The sequence below is a fragment of the Entelurus aequoreus genome, linkage group LG01, assembly GCF_033978785.1.
Source record: "Entelurus aequoreus isolate RoL-2023_Sb linkage group LG01, RoL_Eaeq_v1.1, whole genome shotgun sequence".
Taxonomy (NCBI): domain Eukaryota; kingdom Metazoa; phylum Chordata; class Actinopteri; order Syngnathiformes; family Syngnathidae; genus Entelurus; species Entelurus aequoreus.
In genome coordinates this window covers 22,862,574-22,885,718 of record NC_084731.1, presented here as the reverse complement: position 1 = coordinate 22,885,718, position 23,145 = coordinate 22,862,574, and the positions used below count along the sequence as shown (strand labels likewise).

The 23,145-nt window shown below is 37.4% G+C and overlaps 1 protein-coding gene across 5 annotated transcripts in view; it reads right to left on the bottom strand.

The window, feature by feature from the left end:
- The window catches only part of foxp1b (forkhead box P1b), a 498,341-nt gene extending 478,287 nt beyond the window's left edge, over window positions 1–20,054 (bottom strand). For 2 of the 5 annotated variants that reach the window (XM_062045979.1, XM_062045996.1), the window contains exon 1: window positions 19,885–20,054. The gene's annotated coding sequence lies outside the window, so the exon portion shown is untranslated. Of the gene's footprint in view, window positions 1–6,174; window positions 6,481–19,884 lie in introns of those variants that run through there. The other 3 variants (XM_062045954.1, XM_062045987.1, XM_062045963.1) reach the window with 2 other exon arrangements.
- Between the last annotated feature and the right edge of the window lie 3,091 nt (window positions 20,055–23,145).

The window sequence follows — 23,145 nt, the reverse complement described above, 5'->3', positions numbered from 1 at the left end:
TCAAGGCGCTTTATAATCCGGTGCACCCTATGGTCCGGAAAATACGGTATTTCTTATTGTTGTTTTTATATTTTTCAGTATTATATTACGTTTAGCACCTGTGGTTTTGTTTTTTGATTACATTGTACATGCACAGTGACAATAAAGACAATTCATTCATTCATTGTTTCATTTTGGATCAGTTTGCAATTAGTTGTGTGCAAAAATTTCGGTTACGTGCATACCGACCACTATTTGGCATAGCAAATGCCACAGCGGACCCTGTAAGATCCGACCAAAAATACAAAAAAAAGTGAGTGTGACGGACAGTTCTGAGGAGAAGAAGAAGCGATGGATGTTCATTGAATTAAAGAAAATAAATCATCAAAGAACCTGACCGACATAGCCAACTTGGCGAAGTAGTTAGAGCGTAGCACTGGTTCCTAAATTAATTCCCTGGTCTTTTAAAGCTTCAGCAATGTTCTGAGGAATCCTGTTCACTTAGAAAAGCTGGTAAAAAGATAAAAAGTACCCTTTGTTTGATCCTCATATTCCACATAATCATAGTAAACAATGACATTGTATCGGGTACACTGGGCCAATTAGCAATCTCCCTTTGCTAGTATCAAGCATTTAAACAGCATGCTAGATTATAATAGGAACCTGCATACTTTTGTCTGTGATACAGTCTCATCAGGATGGTTGCAACTCGGCCCAAGCCCAGCATTGCATCCTGGGTAATTACTGCCGCCCATTACTGCTCGGCTCGTAAATATATATCAAATAAACAAGCAACAACCAGTCAATTAGGAGCTCCCTTTCATAACAGGGGTTCACAATGATGTTTTATGTACTGTTGAAGGCAGTAAAAGTTATCACACAACTTCATAGGAAACTTGAATCTGCTGTTGTTTGGAGTACACCACAAAATACGACTTGGGCGGTTAAAGACAACGACAGATGGAAATAAGGACAAAATAAAATTGTTGATAAGCAAAAGGTGCAGTGACGGCTTGTTAACAGAATTGCTGCTCACTTTTCTCCTTGGCTTTCGTCTCTCCTTAAGCTCACATTATTGCCGGCTCAAATCTGAGTACTCCGATAGTTTATCACATACAGTAGTGAGCAGCAGGCTTAGCTGGAGTGATGACTCCGAAAGAGGTGATCAAAGCTCTCAAGGCTTTTCAACCAGGAATAGCCCTGACATATTATGTTCCTTATTAGCCTGGGACTGCCAACAGAGAACAGACAAGATGTCAAGGATGAGCTTCTGCTAACTCTTTTTTTTACATAGCACGCCTTATCCCACTTCATTTGGTCCCCAGTTCTTGCATTAAATAATAAAGAATGCAATTAGGGGTGGCCGATATGACCTAAAATCTACATTGCGATATATATTACAGCAGTGTTTTTCAACCACTGTCCCATGAGATACAGTCTGGTGTGCCATGGGAGTCTATCTAATTTCACCTATTTGGGTTAAAAATATTTTTTGCAAACCAGTAAATATAGTCTGTAATTGATGTGTTGTTTTTGAGTGTCGGTGCTGTCTAGAGCTCGGCAGAGTAACCGTGTAATACTCTTCCATATCAGTAGGTGGCAGCCGGTAGCTAATTGCTTTGTAGATGTCAGAAACAGCGGGAGGCAGCGTGCAGGTAAAAAGGTAACCAATGCTTAAACCAAAAAATAAACAAAAGGTGAGTGCCCCTAAGAAAAGGCATTGAAGCTTAGGGAAGGCTATGCAGAACGAAACTAAAACTGAACTGGTTACAAAGTAAACAAAAACAGAATGCTGGACGACAGCAAAGACTTACTGTGGAGCAAAGACAGCGTCCACAATGTACATCCGAACATGACATGACAAAGATGTCTCCACAAAGAAGGATGAAAACAACTGAAATATTATTGATTGCTAAAACAAAGTAGATGCGGGAAATATCGCTCCAAGGAAGACATGAAACTGCTACAGGAAAATAACAAAAAAAGAGAAAAAGCCACCAAAATAGGAGCGCAAGACAAGAAGTAAAACACTACACACAGGAAAACAGCAAAAAACTCAAAATAAGTAAGGATGTGATGTGACAGGTCGTGACAGTACACCTACTTTGAGACAAGAGCTATAGTATTGCATGCTTGGTTATGGTTTAAAGTCATATCCAACAATTGTGACAACTACTTTTTACTGTCAACTAAGTTTAGTTTAGTTTTTTAATTATTTCTGCTGGTGGTGTGCCTCCGCATTTTTTCAATGCAAAAAAATGTGCCTTGGCTCAAAAAAGGTTGAAAAACACTGTATTACAGCATCATGCGATAATGATATACTGTATATTACGATATGTTATTTGGCACATACCGTATTTTCCGGACCATAGGGCGCACCGGATTATAAGGCGCACTGCCGATGAGCGGGTCTAGTCAGGTCTATTTTCATACAAAAGGCGCACCGGATTATAGGGCGCATTAAAGGTGTCATATTATTTTATTTTTTTCAAAATGGAAAACACTTCCTTGTGGTCTACATAACATGTAATGGTGGTTCTTTGGTCAAAATGTTGCATAGATTATGTTTTACAGATCATCTTCAAGCCGCTTTCTGACAGTTGCATCAGGATGCGCCGTTTTGTCTTATTTATGTGGCTCACCATCGACAGCGTCTTCACCCCGTCATCTTTGTTGTAGCGGTGTAGCGTGCAAGGACGGGTGTGGAAGAAGTGTCAAAAGATGGAACTATCTGTTTTATTGACATTCAGACTTTACTTCAATCAATAACGGAGCAGCATCTCCTCATCATGTTATTGCACAAGTGCAATAACAATGCTGGAACTGTGTCCCGTGAAAAACCGTCCGACCGGAACTCTCTAATAATAAAGTTCCTTGGGTGAATAATGTGAACTCACTATACCGGTATGTTTTAGCGCTTTCATGGCGAGTTTAAGAAGCTTATTGACTACAGTGTCGGCACGGATTACAATGGAGGATGCGCACAAATTTTCATGACTTATGCAGATCCCAAATACAGATCAGCAGGCACCAGACGGTAAGAAAAGTTGCTTTTGCATAATATTGCGAAACAAAACGTCAGATAATATGTCTTACCTTATACACACACCATAATAATACTCGTATGTTGAAGCACAGTCCAATCCATCAAGCGGTGCTGCTTCATAGCTTACCAAAGTCATATTAAAACATTTTGATAGATCTTTGAGCGCCATGTGTAATGTTCTATATTTTCAATGGAACATATACATTTTGGTGTTGTTTACTTGAGTCATATTGCAGTCTACACTTATCTCTTATGTGTGACTGTCATCTACTGGTCACACTTATCATTTCACCATGTACCAAATAAAATAGCTTCGAGGTCGGTAAGCACAACCAAAAAATATTCCCATTCACAACCAAAATTATTCCGTACATTAGGCGCACCGGGTTATAAGGTGTACTGTCGAGTTTTGAGAAAATGAAAGTATTTTAAGTACGCCTTATAGTCCGAAAAATATGGTAAATGATAATAGAACCATTTCAAAATGGGCTGCACAATTAATCGATATCGACTCGACATTGAGGTTTTAATTAGTGCGATAACTAACTACAGGAGGCAGAGATTTTTTTTTTCCGATGACAACTGTAATTTGACAATATCAATTAATATTTAAAACATTTTTCTTTATTCCTTTTTTATTACATATACCATGTATAATCAGGTCAATCGTGCAAAATAAACAAAAGCAAAAACTACTATTGGCGCCTATTTCCTGAGTTTGTAAGCAATAACAAATGATCTAATCACAGTAGTATTGACCATTTACTGATACTTGGTATCGTTGCTGTCAATATTTTTATCGATCTACCCACCGTTGTTCACATTCGAGGGTTCGAACTTAGTGGTTAGCATGGATTATTGTATCCTCCTATGGTGTGTAGTGTTGTACGGTATTTAGCATACACCAAACTGTTGTTATTCAAAGTCATAACAATCACTGTTCAGCAAGAACAGATGACTTGATTAATGGATGTGTGAGTAAGCGGCTGTTCTGTGTATTTTCAATTCTCTATTGGGACTCAGACTGTACTGAGCACACCTGAAGCGGTTGAGTCCATTAACCGTCACCCTGGACAGTCTGCCTGGGCACGCCACAAGGGCTCAGGCACACTAACCTTTACCCAAGAAAGACTGTTCAGACTTCTCTGATCTTTTCCATTCATGCAATACAAAACCACAGAGCATGGATTCCCTTTTGACTGAGGGCATAACATTAAAGTAATAAACTGAACACTGAATATGCCAATTGTATGAATAAATGTTGGCAATAAATCAGAATCAGAATTAGCTTAATTGGCCAAGTATGTTTACCACAGAAGGAATTTGACTTGAGACAATCCACCAATTGCATAGTCTAATAATGCCCAAACTGACTTCCAAATACCTCTCCTTGTCATTCAACGGCAAGCAAGGGTAGGGCACACTGGGTTTACATACTCTACATAACTACTAATGGGTATTTCATTGTTTGTTCACAAATACTGAGCCACTAGATGAAAGAGTAGGCCGCCCTATTCAGAAATTGTAATCCCTACATTGAATGCTTAAATTACCTTCAGACTTTAAACCCTCCACAAAAGAGAAAAGCCCAAGTCTGAAGAGGGCAAACTAGAAACAAGGGCTGTCCAAATACGTTCAATCAAAGTTTTGGGGAAAATAGACAAAAGATGCAAAAAAACAACAACTTACAGTGTGTATATAAATCTAACGAGATCCCAAAGAGAAACATCAGATTAACTATTTGTTCCTTCTCCATTGTGTTGGCGAATGTGTACCTAAATTACACTTTATCAACACCTAAGTGGAAGTAAGGGTATCTCTGTGGTTGGCTCGCAAACTGCAAGTGGTGCTGACAGGAAGGGAGAAAGAGACTTATAACAAAGATACCATCTGTGTCCTTGATGATGGTTGCAGCGTTTGAGCCTAAATGCTATTCCTCCACTTCACCACTGAGCATCTTACAATGTCTGACTTAGGCCCCGTTTACACTAGGCGGATAAAGTTATCCAGGGTGTATCACACCTAACCGTATCCGTGTCCACACACAACAATGCCACCGTTTAAGACCGCCGCCGCCCCCCTCAGTGCAATCCATCAAGCGGTGCGGCTTCATAGCTTACCAAAGTCATACTAAAACATTTTGATATATTTTTGAGTGCTGTGTGTATTGTTCTACATTTTAAATGGAACATATAAAATGTTGGTGTTGTTTACTTGAGTCAAATTGCAGTCTACACGTATCTCTTATGTGGGACTGCCATCTACTGGTCACACTTATCATTTCACCATCAACCAAATAAAAATAGCTTTGAGGTCGGTAAGCACAACCAAAATTATTCCGTACATTAGGCGCACTGTCGAGTTTTGAAAAAAATGAAAGGATCTTAAGTGTCCGAAAAATACGGTAAAAATACGGTAATTAAAAGAAACAAAAGTTACATTGTTATTTCTTAGTGGAGCAACCGCTATAGGTATTACTGCGTGTTTAAAATCTTACTTAAGTCTTCCTGTAGAGTCCACTTTAAAGGGCAGTTTGCAACATTTACACAGATACCAAGAGGGCGCCAACCTTCCAACGTATTGTACACAGTGTATCCCGCCCTTCTATGGCTTCTCGTATGTAATGACATATTGCCCATCCCAACTTCTGTTGTTCTTCTGCACAATAAATGCTCAAAAAATTACACTAAATATTTTTTTTTTTTGTTGTTGTTTTTAAAAATCAATTTAAAGGCTTACTGAAACCCACTACTACCGACCACGCAGTCTGATAGTTTATATATCAATGATGAAATCTTAACATTGCAACACATGCCAATACGGCCGGGTTAACTTATAAACTGCAATTTGAAATTTCCCGGGGAACTTCCAGTTCAAAACGCCTTTGGAGGATGACGTATGCGCGTGACGTCGCGAGGTCCACGGAAGTGTTTGGACCCTTTTGGACACAATACACAGAGCTCAGTTTTCTTCGACAAAATTCCACAGTATTCTGGACATCTGTGTTGGTGAATCTTTTGCAATTTGTTTAATGAACAATGGAGGCTGCAAAGAAGAACGTTGTAGGTGGGATCGGTGTATGCGGCTGGCTGTAGCAACACAACAAGGAGGACTTTGTTGGATAGCAGACGCGCTAGCGGCAAACTCACCTTGACTTCCTACGTCTCCGGGCCGCCGACCGCATCGTCGATCGCTGGAACGCAGGTGAGCACGGGTGTTGATGAGCAGAGGAGGGCTGGCTGGCGTAGGTGGAGCGCTAATGTTTTTATCATAGCTCTGACGAGGTCCCGTTGTTAAGTTAGCGTCGTTAGCAACAGCATTGCTAGGCTTCGACAGGCGTCGAATACACATTAACCGTGTATTTACATGTCCAGTGTTTGGTTCGGTGTCTCCTGATAGTAGTATTGTTGATCTTCTGTCTATCCTTCCAGTCAGGGATTTATTTATTTTGTTTCTATCTGCATTTGAGACAGATGCTATCACGTTAGCTCATGCTAAAGAGCTTCGTCAATGTATTGTCGTGGAGATAAAAGTCACTGTTAATGTCCATTTCGCCTTCTCGACTCTAATTTTCAAGAGGATATAGTATCCGAGGTGGTTTAAAATACAAATCCGTGATCCACAATAGAAAAAGGAGAGAGTGTGGATTCCAATGAGCCAGCTTGTACCTAAGTTACAGTCAGAGCGAAAAAAGATATCTCTTGAACTGCATTCTAGTCCGTCACTCTAACGTTCCTCATCCACAAATCTTTCATCCTCGCTCAAATTAATGGGGTAATCGTCACTTTCTCGCTCCTAATATCTCTCGCTCCATTGTAAACAACGGGGAATTGTGAGCAGCACTATCGCTTGTGACGTCACGCTACTTCCGGTAAGGGCAAGGGTTTTTTTATCAGCGAGCAAAGGTTGCGAACTTTATCGTCGATTTTCTCTATTAAATCCTTTCAGCAAAAATATGGCAATATCGCGAAATGATCAAGTATGACACATAGAATGGATCTGCTATTCCCGTTTAAATAAAAAAAATCATTTCAGTAGGCCTTTAACTTTGCTAAGGGACTAATAGGACAATCCATTCAGAAACACTTCCATTAATAGTTGTACACCGCAACATTTATACCGCGATATATACCGTTAACGGGAAAGGATTCAACTTTAACAGATATGAATTTTGGGTAATACCACCCATCCTCCTACCAATACCTCGATCAATCGTCCCACCCCTAATATATTTCCGCAGCAGGACTTGAACTAGGACCCACCACTTCCAAAGCCAAAGACCTTAGAAACTGAACGACTGCCATATTTGCGATACAAACAGGGGTCTCTCCTACAAACAAAAGTAGGAGAACACTCTATTGCACAGGTGTCAAACTCAAGGCCCGGGGGCCAGATGTGGCCCGCGACATCATTTTATCTGGCCCGCAAACACCTGGAAATGATATGTGCCAATAAAGTACTTAATATTTTCTCTCTAAATGTAGTGGATTTTTTTTATTTCTACAGAATAAAGTTAAAGTCCCAATGGTTGTCTCACACACCCTGGTGTGGTGAAATTTGTCCCCTGCATTTGACCCAATGTTCACCCCCTGGGAGGTGAGGAGAGCAGTGAGCAGCAGCAGTGGCCGCGCTCGGGAATCATTTGGTGATTTAACCCCCAATTCCAACCCTTGATGCTGAGTGCCAAGCAGGGAGGCAATGGGTCCCATTTGTTTGTGGTCTTTGGTATGACTCGGCCGGGCGGACACTCTAACCACAAGGCCACTGAGCTGGTCTAAATATGTGTACTGCTTGAAATTGCATGCCTTTTAAACTTTAATAGTATCCAATATTGCAACAAATATTACAGTATATTATCATACTTTCCCCAAAAAAATTTTGTCTATATAAAAATAAATAAAAAAACTTAACTTTACAGCAAACTACCCATCAAATTAATAAAAAATACGATAAATTTGACGTTGTTCTTTACAGCACATAAATTAAAAAAAACTGCCCTATTTTTTGGACTATAAGTCGCTCCGGAGTATAAGTCGCACCGGCCGAAAATGCATAATAAAGAAGGAAAAAAACATATATAGGTCGCACTGGAGTATAAGTCGCATTTTTTGGGGAAATTTATTTGATAAAACCCAACACCAAGAATAGACATTTGAAAGGCAATTTAAAATAAATAAAGAATAGTGAACAACAGGCTGAATAAGTGTATGTTATATGACGCATAAATAACCAACTGAGAACGTGCCTGGTATGTTAACGTAACATATTATGGTAAGAGTCATTCAAATAACTATAACATATAGAACATGCTATACATTTACCAAACAATCTGTCACTCCTAATCGCTATATCCCATGAAATCTTATACGTCTAGTCCAGTGGTTCTTAACCTTGTTGGAGGTACCGAACCCCACCAGTTTCATATGTGCGTTCACTGAACCCTTCTTTAGTGAAAAACATATATACAGTATATTTTTTTTTTTCAAATTCAACAAAAAGTTGTATGTTTTTTTACTGGTGCACAAAATGAACCGTGCATGAACATCACCTTGTTCAAAGAACAAAACCAACACAGTGCATGAACTCACAACAAATTACACACCTTACACACATTACCATGAATTGATTAACGTGGACCCCGACTTAAACAAGTTGAAAAACTTATTTGGGTGTTACCATTTAGTGGTCAATTGTACGGAATATGTACTGTACTGTGTAAACTGTACTGTGTATTCTCTTCCTTTGCAATCTGCTAGTAAAAGTTTAAATCAATCAATCAATCAAAAAACCTGCAAATCAGATGGAAAATTAGAGGGAACATTGTTTGGGGGTATCCATAATACGCTGATAGGGAGAAGTTTTTATTTACACGATAAGTCGGATGTCTCTTTACCTCCGTGGCGGAGACTAAGCCGAACCCCTGAGGCCGACTCACCGAACCCCTAGGGTTTGATCGAACCCAGGTTAAGAACCACTGGTCTAGTCTCTTACGCGAATGAGCTCTATAATATTATTTGATATTTTACAGTAATGTATTAATAATTTTACACATAAGTCGCTCCTGAGTATAAGTCGCACCCCCGGCCAAACTATGAAAAAAACTGCGACTTATAGTCCGAAAAATAAGGTACTACTGTTTTTTGCGTTAAAAGTCTGTTGACTGAGCTGCCAGTTTTTGACTGTATAATCTACGGTTCTTGTTTTTAACGGTGTATTACTGTAAATGGAAAGACGGTACATTTGTTTTTATGGTAGAAAAACTGGCAGTCAAATTGCCAGAATAAAAAAAGAACTGTTTTTCAATTAACAATATAATGTTGTAAAAACAAATGTAAATTTAACACAAAAATTCTGGAAACTAAGCTGCCAGCTCTTTCCGTAAACCGAACCCCCCCCCACCTTTAAAAAAAAAAACAGTGGTACTGTTTTTCCATTTACCGTCAAATGTTGTAAACATTTTTTTTAAAAACACTACATTTTACAGTAAAATTTTGTAAATGTAAAATTTTTACTGTAAAATCGACAGTCTACTTAAAACAATTTATAATTTATTTATAGAATTAATAATGAAACCCAGAGGCCAATTCATACATTATTCGCTGTTACAAGCGGCCCTCTGATGGCAGCCATAACTGCCATGTGGCCCTCAATGAAAACAAGTTTGACATCCCTGCTCTATTGGCTTCTAGGATTACACACAAGAAACAATGTTTAATCCAACAGAACCCACTAGTGGGCTGAAGACCTGCTATCTAAATCAAAACAACGAGGCAGAAAAAGTTGCAAAAAATATGTTTTTTCTCCCTAAACGTGGTCCAGAATTTGCAAAAGTCCATTTGTGCATAAGTGAGCAACACACACGGGCCCTGGTGCTCGTTCAAATAGTGTGCAGCTCTCCCTCCTTGAGGCAGCTCATGACAACAACCCAGCAGCAGCGATGTTTGATCTCCCATGTTTTCCTTAATCTGGGTTGTCAAGGTTCGCTTGTTGGAGGCTGTTTACTTTACTTCTCCAAGCAAAAGGTTCCCCCCCTCCATCTCAGACAATGACTAATCCAAAATCCAAGGAGGGTGCACCACCAGTAAAAAGGGCTGTTAAAGCTGCACTTTCTCTTCAGTACATTTTCAGATGATTTGGGCAACTGCGTGAATACTCATTCTAAAAACACAAGGGGATTATCTCCTTTTCTTAGGCAAGAGTTGTACTTTTATTGCAGGTGCAAAGTCTTGATAACAACTATATGCAAACTACACGATGAACAAATACAGGACAGACACAACATCATCTTTACTGCACGTTTGTGAAACACCTGCTGCAAAACATTGCATTGTTGACATAAAGAGATGAGATGTATTCCTTCTAGGACTGACACGGAGACATAGGATTGAAAGATGGAGGGGGGCTTAGCATCCAGGTGCGTGTCTACCAACTAAAAATTATTTATAGGGAAAACATATGTTTTACCAATTACCAATTAATTAGTGTTATCTCACTCTCCAGTCTCCTACATAACAAATTAGTTATCTGGACACATATACCAACAATTACAGTTGGGCTCATAAGTTTACATACCCTGGGAGAATTTATGATTTCTTGGCCATTCTTCAGAGAATATGAATGATAGCACAAAAACCTTTCTTCCACTCTTGAGTAATGGTTGTGTGAAGCTATTTATTGGCAAACAACTGTGTTTACTCTTTTTAAATCAAAATGACAAAAGAAAGTACCCAAATGACCCTGATCAAAAGTTGACTTTGATCTGATAACATGCACAAAAGTTGACACAAACAGGTTTGAATGGCTAATCAAAGTTCCAATCCTCACCTGTGACCTGTTTGTTTGTAATTAATGTGTGTATATAAAAGGTCAGTGAGTTTCTGGGCTTCTGACAGACCATTGCATCTTTCATCCAGTGCTGCACAGATGTTTCTGGATTCTGAGTCATGGGGAAGGCAAACGAATTGTCAAAGGATCTGCGAGAAAACGTAATTGAACTGAATAAAACAGGAAAGGGGTATAAAAAGATTTCCAAGGAATTGAGAATGCCAATCAGCAGTGTTCAAACGCTGATTAAGAAGTAGAAAATTTGGGATTCAGGTAGACCAGCAAGGATTTCAGCCACAACAGCCAGGAAAATTGTTTGAGATGCAAAGAAAAATCCACAAATAACTTCAGCTGAAATACAGGACTCTCTGAAAATTTGTGGTGTGGCTGTTTCAACATGCACAATAAGGAGGCACTTGAAGAAAAATGGGCTGCATGGTCGAGTGGCCAAAAAGTAAAATGTTGGTCTCATTACTCCAAATTACTTTGTTCCAGAAGTTTTGAGGCTTTTCTCCGTGCTGTTTGGCGTAATGTAAGTGGGATACTTTGTGACATTTGCGCAGAAATGGCTTTCTTCTGGCGACTCGACCATGCAGCCCATTTTTCTTCAAGTGCCTCCTTATTGTGCATCTTGAAACAGCCACACCACAATTTTTCAGAGTCCTGTATTTCAGCTGAAGTTATTTGTGGATTTTTCTTTGCATCTCGAACAATTTTCCTGGCTGTTGTGGCTGAAATCTTTGCGAGTCTACCTGAATCCCTCATTTTCCACTTCTTAATCAGCGTTTGAACACTGCTGATTGGCATTCTCAATTTGTGTTATCATTCATATTCTCTGAAGAATGGCCAATAAATCATAAATTCTCCCAGGGTATGTAAACTTATGAGCACGACTGTACCAACAAGAGCGCACCGGGATAAAAGCCTCACCTACTACATTTTAGAAAAACCTAACATTTTGCCATATATTAGCCGCACCGGACTATAAACCGCAGAAATATATGTTGCAAAATTAGTTATTTACACAGAAATATTTTGCAAATGTTTATTTACATACCTTAACTGATTCCGAACGGTGCCTGTAACACGGCTGATCACACAAAACAGAAGTCAGCGTGGACAACTAGCTGCGGAAGCTAGCTCTCCGATCAGCTAAACAGACTCAAAAACTCAACGGTGACTTACAAAGCCAGTGTAAGTTATTAATACCAACACAGACACTCATAAATAGGGTAGCATATTAGCTAATGCTAACGATGCTAGCTTGATTACATTGTGACAGCACGTACAAATATATATATATATACATATATATATATATATATATATATATATATATATATATATATATATATATATATATTTTTTTTTTTTTTTTTTTAAAGAGGAATATGTAAGAAATGCCTAATAAAGTGTAACAAAATAGTGCAAAGTGTGAAAAAATAAATTTTGAGAAACCCAAGAATACCAAGTATTTGCAGGTTTAGTGCCATTAAATAATGTTGTGCAGTAGTTATTATTGAACCAAATTATTATTTAAAAAATAGCACGTTTTATAGTTTTGTTATTTTTTATAGTTGCACAGTCCTACACTTTAGTTCCTACCTGTTTCCGTACACCCGAATAGGGAACAGACATGTTTTGACAAAAAAAGATGAGCGCGGCGAAAGACTACGGTCCGTTTGAAAATACCCCAAAAACTGGCATACTGTGAAGGTGACTTTTTCTCTTGTATCCATTATTTACTCGCTCTCTGCAGCGCTCATGTTTTATTTATTTCGCTCTGTAAAGAAAATCGTCAGCGAGATGGTGCGACCAAAAGAGATGGTTGATACTGTTACGCGATTGGCCGTTTAGCGTGTCCCTACCATTTCACGACCAGACCGCGAGAGTCTTAGTTTGGGCAGGCAACCAAGCTTTATTCTTTCCATTTCTTTCTGACCAAAAATATACCGTATTTTACGGACCATAGAGCGCACCGGATTAAAAGGCGCACTGCCGATGATCGGGTCTATTCAGGTTTTTTTTCATACATAAGGCGCATTAAATGGGTCATATTATGATTTGAAAACACTATCTTGTGGTCTACATAACATGTGATGGTGATTCTTTGGTGAAAATGTTGCATTGATTATGTTTTACAGACCATTTTCAAGTAGCTTTCTGAGCGTCTTTTCAGGATGCGCCGTTTTGTGGGCGGTCTTACCTACGTGGCTCACCTTCGGCAGCGTCTTCTCCCCGTCATCTTTGTTGTAGCGGTGTAGCGTGCAAGGTTTTGCATAATATTGAGAAACAAAACGCCAGATAATGTCTGCTAGTAGGTGCCATTTGGCGGTCCTTATACACACACCATAATAATACTCGTATGTTTAATGCGCCAACAATCCATCAAGCGGTGCGGCTTCATAGCTTACCGAAGTCGTACTAAAAACATTTTGACAGATTTTTGATCGCCGTGTTTGAGTTTGAGTTTGAGTTTGAGTTTATTTCGAACATGCAAGCATACAACATGATACATCACAATTTCCAGTTTCTTTTCAACATGTTCGAAAAGGAGTAGGAAGAAGCAGAGCTTATTTAATCCTACCCCTTTTCTTTACATAACAGTTGCAAAACTTTTTGTTCACTTCCTGTTCACAATTTTTTCACAATAAACTCCATAAGTAATCACAATAAAAATAAATAAATAAATAATAGTAAGAATTTAATAATAATAATTGGTGAAGTAAGTCATATTTCATATGATGAGATAAGTAAGATTACTTTAAGAATGAATGAATGGATGGATGAAATAAATTGAGAATGTTTGTCATGGTTCATCTTCTTTGTACTTTGTAAACACTTTAAGTTTGAAGAGTTTCTTGAAGTGTATCATATTAGTACATTGTTTGATTGCTTTGCTTAATCCATTCCATAATTTAATTCCACATACTGATATACTGAAGGTCTTAAGTGTTGTACGTGCAAACAAATGTTTTAAATTACGTTTTTCTCTAAGATTATATTTCTCCTCTTTTTTTGAGAAGAATTTTTGTATATTCTTGGGTAGCAGGTTATAGTTTGCTTTGTGCATAATTTTAGCTGTTTGCAAATTCACTATGTCGTGGAATTTCAGTATTTTTGATTCAATAAATAAAGGGTTTGTATGTTCTCTATATCCAACATTATGTATTATTCTAACTGATCTTTTTTGTAACACCGTTAATGAATGAAGTGTACTTTTGTAATTATTTCCCCATATTTCTACACAGTAGCTCAGATATGGTAACACTAGTGAGCAGTAGAGAATATGAAGGGATTTTTGGTCTAGAACATGTTTTGCTTTATTCATTATTTACGTGTTTCTTGCAACTTTATGTTGTATATTTTTTACGTGAGATTTCCAGTTCAATTTATCATCAATCATTATACCTAGAAATTTGGTTTCGTTTACTCTTTCAATTTCTATTCCGTCTATTTGTATTTGTGTTTGACTTTCTCTTCTACTGTTACCAAATAGCATTATTTTAGTTTTACTAAGATTCAACGATAGTCTGTTTTTGTCAAACCATCTTTTTAATTTGTTAATTTCTTCTGTTATTATTTGTATTATCTCCTGTGTGTTTTCTCCTGAACAAAACGCTGTTGTATCATCCGCAAATAATACTAACTTTAAATCTTTTGTAACTTTACAAATGTCATTTATATAGAGATTGAATAATTTAGGTCCTAGTATTGATCCCTGAGGTACACCACAGGATATATTTAGCGTTGTAGACGTGTGTTCGCCTAGCTTCACGTATTGTTTCCTGTTCGTTAGATAACTTCTTATCCAGTTTAAGACTAACCCTCTGATGCCATATCGTTCTAGTTTTTTTATTAAAATATTGTGATTAATTGTGTCAAATGCTTTAGTTAGATCCATAAAAACCGCTGCCGCACATTTTTTACTATCTATTGCATTGGTAATTTCTTCTGTAATTTCAATTAAAGCCATTGAAGTTGAAACATTAGCTCTGTATCCATATTGGTTCTCTTCGAGTATTCTATTTTTATTTATGAAACTTTCTAATCTGTTATTGAACAGTTTTTCAATGATTTTAGAAAATTGTGGAAGTAGAGAAACAGGTCTATAAATTGTAAATTGATGTTTGTCTCCAGTCTTATAAATTGGTGCAACTTTAGCTATTTTCATTTTGTTTGGAAATGTACCTGTTTGAAATGATAGGTTACTAATATACATTAATGGTCCTGAGATCTCTTCAATAACCTTTTTTATCGTTTCCATATCAATTCCGTTACAATCAGTTGAAGTCTTAGATTTACATTTTTTCACGATTGTAACTATTTCCTCCTGTGTCACATTACTGAGGAACATGGAGTTGGGATTTCGCTCTATGGTATCATTATAGTCCTCAATTGGAACTGGGTCTGGAATCCTTTCTTCCAATTTTGGTCCAATATTTACAAAATAATTATTGAAGCTTTCAACTACTTCCTTTATGTTGTCATTTTTTTTATTTTCATCTAAGAAGTATTGAGGGTAGTCCCTCTTAGTTCCATTTTTAATAATGCTATTGAGGATGCCCCATGTTGCTCTCATATTATTTTTGTTCCTGTCCAATAAATCACTGTAATATTCTTTTCTACATGATCGTAGTATGTCTGTTAACTTGTTTTTATACTTTTTGTACTTAATTTCTGCCTCTATAGTTCTTTGTGCTATAAATTTTCTATATAGTGTATTCTTCTTCTTACACGCATTTCTTAATCCTTTTGTCATCCATGGTTGATTATTCTTTCTCTGCTTGTTACTGAGTTGTATCCATGGACAATATTTGTCATAAAGTATTATGAACTTGTTTAAGAAATGTTCATATGCTTCGTCAACCTCTTTTTCATTATACACATTGTCCCAATCTTGCTTTTGTAGCTCAATTTTGAAGGCAGTCATCCTCTTCTCTGTGCATAGTCTTCGAAATGTCCTTTTGTCTTCCATGTTCTTCTTGTAGTTTCCATCATATATTGTAAAAACTGGCAGATGATCACTAACGTCGCATATAAGTAGACCACTTGTAGTGTTATTATCAAAATCCTTGGTAAAAATATTATCAATAAGCGTGGCACATTGTCCTGTGATTCTGCTTGGCTTTGTGATTTTAGGATATAGACTGATGCTGTACATTGTATCAATGAAGTCATCAATAGACTTTTGCTTGTTGGGGTTCAATAAGTCAATATTAAAGTCACCACATAAGAACATTATTCTTTGACCATTGTCCATGTAAGTTGCCTTGATCCATTCTTCAAATGTTTCTATACTTGACTTAGGTGATCTATATATACAACTGATGAATATGTTTTTGCTTTTTTCCTGACATATTTCAATGGTTATACATTCTAAGATATTATCTATGGCAAATGACATGTTTTTTACCACTTTGTAGTTCAGGTTCTTCATCACGAACACAGCTACTCCTCCTCCATTTTTGTTGGTTCTGTTGATGTAGTTTAGTTCATATCCCTCCAGATCAAAATCTATTCCTTTTTTATCATCAATCCATGTTTCTGTGACAGCAATCACTTTGAAGGGTTCGTTGATGTGTTCCAAAAAGTTCTTAATGTTGTTGTAATTTGCATACAAGCTTCTACTATTAAAATGAATAATTGACAATTTGTTATCACATTCAATGTTACTATTATATTGATCATCTGTATAATAAAAACAACTATTGCTGATGTGGGAGAAAACATTTGTATCTGGATCTATATCATTTTCCAAATCCTGGTTTTTGTGATCTTTGTTGCAGAAATTTTTTAGTTCCATATTTTCTTGTTCAACAAACTTTGATGTTGTTTCAATAATCTCTATTAGTGTAGGTGGATGCAATCCTGAATCTAGGTCCTCTTGTTTAGTCGTCCCTTGGAACATAGTAGTACCGATGCTGAATTTAGGTGCTTGTTTTCTGTCAGAGTCCATTATCATCGTTGTTGTGGTAGCTGTGTAAACTTTAAAAATTGTCCAGGTCCTTGATGTCATGGACAACAATTACTCTTGCTTCTGGACTTCCATTCAGCTTGATGTAGATTTTACAGTTGGCGCTCCAAGTTCCCTGGATTTTTCCCTGCCTTCTCAAGTCGCGTGCTTTCTTGGCGATTCCAGCATTACGTTTTGTGAGATGCTCATTCATGTACACATTTGTTCCCTTCAGCTTCTTTCCCTGTCTCAGCAATGCCATTTTAGATTTTCTGTTTACGAGTTTCACGAGCACGACTGGAGTGGCGTTGTTGTTTCTTCCGTTCAGTGGGATGCATGTTTCGATGGTATTAATGTCAATTTCAATTTCTTTTGATTGCAGAAAGTTGACCACTTGCTGTTCTGCTGAGACCATATCCATTTCATCTGGTTCACCTTCATTATTCACAGCTTTCGCATAGGATCTTGGTTTAATTCGGTGCCCAGTCACAATGATATCATTCATTCGTTTATCCTGATCCATTTCATCTATGATGTTCCTCAGCATGTTGTTGTCTTCTGGAAGGATCTTCATTTGTTTGCTCATTTCAGTGGCTTCTTTATTTCTGGAGTTGTTCTCTTTTTTCATTTCTTTAATTTCTTCTTTCATTTCTTTCATATCCTCTTTCCATCCATCCATCAATTCTTCCAATTTTTCTATCATTTCTTCTTTAAATTCCTGGAGTATTTTTTGTAGTATCCCTTCTTGAATCCCATCATGTCCTGTGCCCAGCTTCAAATCAGTCTTTCCAGTCAATCCTTTAACTTTTGGCATCGCGGCAGTCACTGACGTCAGCGCCTCTTATGTCTTAAGGGCAGTTACTTCTTTAGCGACTTGCGGCACTTTTAACTTGTTTTTTCAACAATTTCGTACCTTGCGCCGTTCAGAGATCAATTTGAGGTGTCAGCCTGTCAACTTATATCACTCTGCGACGTCGGGATCACTTTAAAACAGCTGTAAACTCGCCGTAACTTTTGGTTGCTAGGCAACCGCTTTGAACTGCGGGAGGCGCCTTTGGCTTGAGGCTAACGGCTCTTCCACTCGCCTTATTTCAGCCTATCAGTGCCTCTCAACTGACCAAAATCAGATCGAAGATGCCAGGTGACTCTCCTGTGGCTGTGATCGCAAATCAGTGGTCAAATCAGTGGTCAAAATCTTCAGACTTAACAAAAACTCCGGTAGCAGAAGCGGAGCTTTTTTTCTTTGCGTCCTTTCTCATTGACAGGAAGTGACACACTTCCTGTGTGTAATGTTCTATATTCTCAATGGAACATTTAAAGTTTTGGTGTGGTTTACTGGCATATCTATTATGTGTGACTGCCATCTACTGGTCACACTTATCATTACACCATGTACCAAATATAATAGCTTCGAGGTCAGTAAGCACAACCAGAATTAGGCGCACTAGGTTATAAGGCGCACTGTCCATTATTGAGAAATTTACAGGATTTTAAGTGCTCCTTATAGTCCGGAAAATACGGTATATATTTTATCAGACGCATTTTTTGTTGATATCATTGCATGTCTATCGCGATATATGTTAATATCAACAAAATAGACAATGAACTTTCAATTTCCAACCATTTTCTACCGTTGTCCCTTTCGGGGTCGCGGGTGAAGGGGGGGGGGGGTGGGGGGCGCTGGAGCCTATCTCAGCTGCATTTGTGCGGAATGGGGAGAACACCCTGGACAAGTCGCCACCTCGTCGTAGGGCCAACACAGATAGACAACATTCACACTCACATTTACCATATTTTTCGGAGTATAAGTTGCTCCGGAGTATAAGTCGCACTGGCCGAAAATGCATAATAAAGAAGGAAAAAAACATATATAAGTCGCACTGGAATATAAGTCGCATTATTGGGGGAAATGTATTTGATAAAACCCAACATCAAGAATAGACATTTGAAAGACAATTTAAAATAAAGAATAGTGAACAACAGGCTGAATAAGTGTACGTTATATGACGCATTAATAACCAACTGAGAACGTGCCTGGTATGTTAACGTAACATATTATGGTAAGAGTCATTCAAATAACTATAACATATAGAACATGCTATACGTTTACCAAACAATCTGTCACTCCTAATCGCTAAATCCCATGAAATCTTATACGTCTAGTCTCTTACGTGAATGAGCTAAATAATATTATTTGATATTTTACGGTAATTTGTTAATACTTTCACACATAAGTCGCTCCTGAATATAAGTCGCACCCCCGGCCAAACTATGAAAAAAACTGCGACTTATAGTCCGAAAAATACGGTATATATTATCGGACGCATTCTTTTATTGCTATCATTGCATGTCTATCGCAATTTATATTGATATCAACAAAATAGACAATGCCACACATAAAAACACCATTTATGATTCACCAGCAAAAAAAATGACATCAAACTTCCGCCGGCGATGCTAGAATCCAACATTACTGCTGTGCCTTTATTTTGAAACTTACTTTGCTCTGAACAGGAAGTGACAGCGTGCTCTATGTATGCAGTCTAACTAAACACTTCCCATCACTTTATTCAAATCACTTTTAACACTATTATTATTATCTATACTTGTTGTCCAACACTTTTGCTATATACTCTGGACACAATATGAACGAGGTAAACACTTATTGCCGTTGAGAAAATTGATGTTTTAACTTTCGGAACGACTTTGTGCAGTGCAGACACTTGCAGGAGGGTTGTAGTTCACACTAAATCACAGCAAACTTCCGCGAAGATGCTACATCCGAACTGATTTGGACGTGCACTTTTTAAGAAGTGTGCATTAATTGCTCAACAAAAACTTTGCCAAACTTTTCCAGAAGAGCAGCACCACGCCGCTGTCACTACGGCAACTCCATAGATTGTCACGTAAAATAGCACGCCTTTTATTTGCGATTATCGGCGCACAGGTGCTTTTAATTGTGTTTTGTTCCGGACACACTTTGCGAGCGACGACAAAGGAAAAATGTACCCGAGCACGCAAGCGCCCCCCCTTGCAATTAACTTATAAACTTGAAGAGTGTGAAAGAGCAGAAACTTACCATTACGCGACTCGCCGGAGAGCACCCGCGGAGGAGCACAACTTCCTAGGTCCAGGTGACGAGGCGCGAGAGCTCGTGCCACATCAAAAAAAAATCCCACCGTAAACACCAACAAGATCACTCCGCCGGTCTCACAGTAGTTAGCGGAGCGCGAACTAACTAACTAACTTGGCGGCGAGGAGGGACGACGTCGGGGAACAAAAACGCTTCCTCGTCCCGGTCGATGTCGTGGTGGAGGGGGGAAGACGCGGGCTTCCTCTTTTTTATGTGTGTTGTTATTAGGCGGTAAATACGGTTAAGAAAAAGAAAAATGGGGAAGAAGCGCGGATTTGGATGTTGTTGTTTTGATGTTCCACATCCGTGACGTCACATCCACCTGCCGTGTCAACGAGGCAGACAATTCAAGTACTACTCAGGAAGTACTATCTAGTGTGTACTACTACTAATACTACTACTACTACTACCATTCAGCTTCTTTAAATATGTGATGATAGTTTTAGCGAAAGTGCCGAGAGAGAGAGAGGGGCTGATTACACCAGAGAAAAAATATCATTATTACTTCTTTTTTTTAAATAATTTATGTCCGAAAGCCTCTCTTATATTTGACGTAATAATAAAATTTGACAATATTATTTAAATTAGACGGAATGTAGATTTAGCGATAGATGGAGCGGGCGATACTGCATATGCTGGTATCGAGCCGACACAACGTCGATACATGGCGTGTACAGTATTGCCGATACCAAATAGGTTTTACGTGGAACTTTTTTTTTTTTTTTTTTTTTTTTTACAAATATATTTTATTGAATTTTACAGTCAATAACTCCAACGTTCACACTTAAAAAAGAAAGTCACATTTTGGTGGCTTGATGAGATGCAAAAAAAAATTAAAATTTAAAAAAGTCACAGAAGAAAAAAGAAAGTCAACCATGACAAAACCATATCAAAAGTGACACAAAAAATCAATGGTAGTGTGTGTGTCCTCTGTTGTCCTCTGTTTGTTTGTTTTTATAAATTTTGATTTCTATTTACTGTTTTAATTGGTTTTACCCTTTAAAATCGTTTTTAACCATATTTATTTTTATATTGTTTTTTATATTGGTTTTATATTTATTTATTTGCTGTTTTTATTCAGTCATTGGTGGAGCTAAGGATAATATTGGAATATTGTTTTTAATATTGTTGTGCAGCACTTTGGAAACATTTTTGTTGTTTAAATGTGCTATATAAATAAAGTGGATTGGATTGGATTGGGAACAATACAAACAAATAAAAACCATAATAAAAAAGGAATAAAACTACAAAAAAGATACAACAATTTTTTAAAATATTTTTCTTCCCTAATAAGAAAAACAAATAAAATATATATCAATAAGTTATGATTCAATATATGTCAGTAAAGGCTTCCAGGTTATTTCCCATTTATTCATATTTGTAGAGTTTATAAATCATATTTTTTCAAGATTACGTTCACTAGTTCATTTAACCATTCATTTTGAACTTTTTGAAGTGAGTTTGTTATATGAACCCTTTAAATTGTTCATCTGGATAAAAGGCAGTGCAAATATTTTAGTCCAATAAAAATGGGAATTATTTAACAATAAATACAACAATAAAAGAGGATTACACACAATTGTGTGAGCAAAATAAAGTCTAAAATGAGTAAACAAAAACTACTATTGTCTTGAAAGAACTTGATAATAAAATGTAAACATAACAATAACAGCATTGTAACAACAACAAAAACACAAATATGTATGCATTTCTGACAAAATATGATCATTACCGTGATTTACCCCCATTTATAATGACCAAGAAACATAAATATTACATGGACATATTTTTAAAAAGGACAAGTAAAAAGTTTTGCTGACTATGTGTGTGCATGGGTATGACTTGGTATTATTATTACCGTTATTAAAATATGTTTGCTTGCCTCAGAAGGAAATGACCACTTGGGAGAGTTTAACAGTCCAGTTAACACTAATTGTAAAGCAGCATATTTGATTCTTTCAGTCTTTTTTTTTTTTTGTCCTTGATCAAGGTCTGAGGAGCATATCCCTTTTTATTATAGAAGACATATTTATTCATGACTGAGGCACCCTCCCAGTTTCTTGGTAAACAGCGCCACCCTCTGATTAACTGGAGCAAAGCATGTTTTTTAGGATCTTTTGCCTACTTGTCTTGACCCTATAAGAAGACATTTACTAAGATAATAATATAATATATTCATGTATAGTAGTTGTAAATAGTTTATTTCAACTCTCTCATTATTCCAGTTGTGTTGATCAACCCCGACTTAAACAAGTTGAAAAACTTATTCGGGTGTTACCATTTAGTGGTCAATTGTACGGAATATGTACTTCACTGTGCAACCTACTAATAAAAGTCTCAATCAATCAATCAATCAACCGAATTCAGTTGTCATGTGCAGAGTGATGCTGAAATATCAATATTGCCGACACCAGAGCTTTTTACTCTGATATCGAATGTCTAATCAAAATATTGATACTTTAGTTATTTGAGATCATGTATATCATCAACAGGAACACAGTGTAAAAAGTATCTAAACTTGTGAATGACGCAATATGTCAATGCTGAATGCTTTTGTTTACAGAATATAATGTTCAGTATTTTCATGTAACTGAATTGTGACTTACTTTTTATTCTATTAGTGGTTTTGTTTTATTTGTTCATTTTAAGGCTTTTATTATGTTACTTATTTCATTTTTTCATTGTTTGAAACACCATTTTCATGTACTTTGTATAATGCTGTCCTCTGTTTTTTGTTGTATTAGCTTATTCACGCCACTACCTCAATATAGTTTAACAGAGTTTTGAATATTACAATACATAAATACATACAGTACAAGCCAAAAGTTTGAACACACCTTCTCATTTCAATGTCTTTTATTTATTTTCATGACTATTTACATTGTAGATTGTCAAAGAAGGCATCAAAACTATGAATGAACACATGTGGAGCTATGTACTTAACAAAAAAAGGTGAAATAACTGAAAAAATGTTTTATATTTTAGTTTATTCAAAATACCCAGCCACCCAGAGAGCCAAACCCAAAACAGCAGGTGCGGCGCCCAGAAACAAGGGCCGGCCAGCAACAGAAACCTCACCGTGCCGTCCGGCAGGGCCAGCAGCAGACCATAGATAGACGCACCCAACAGAGGACGAGGCACGAGAGAAGCAGGGGACAGCCAGCCCCCAAGCCAGCGAGAGACCACAGCCGACGCGGGCAGAAAGAC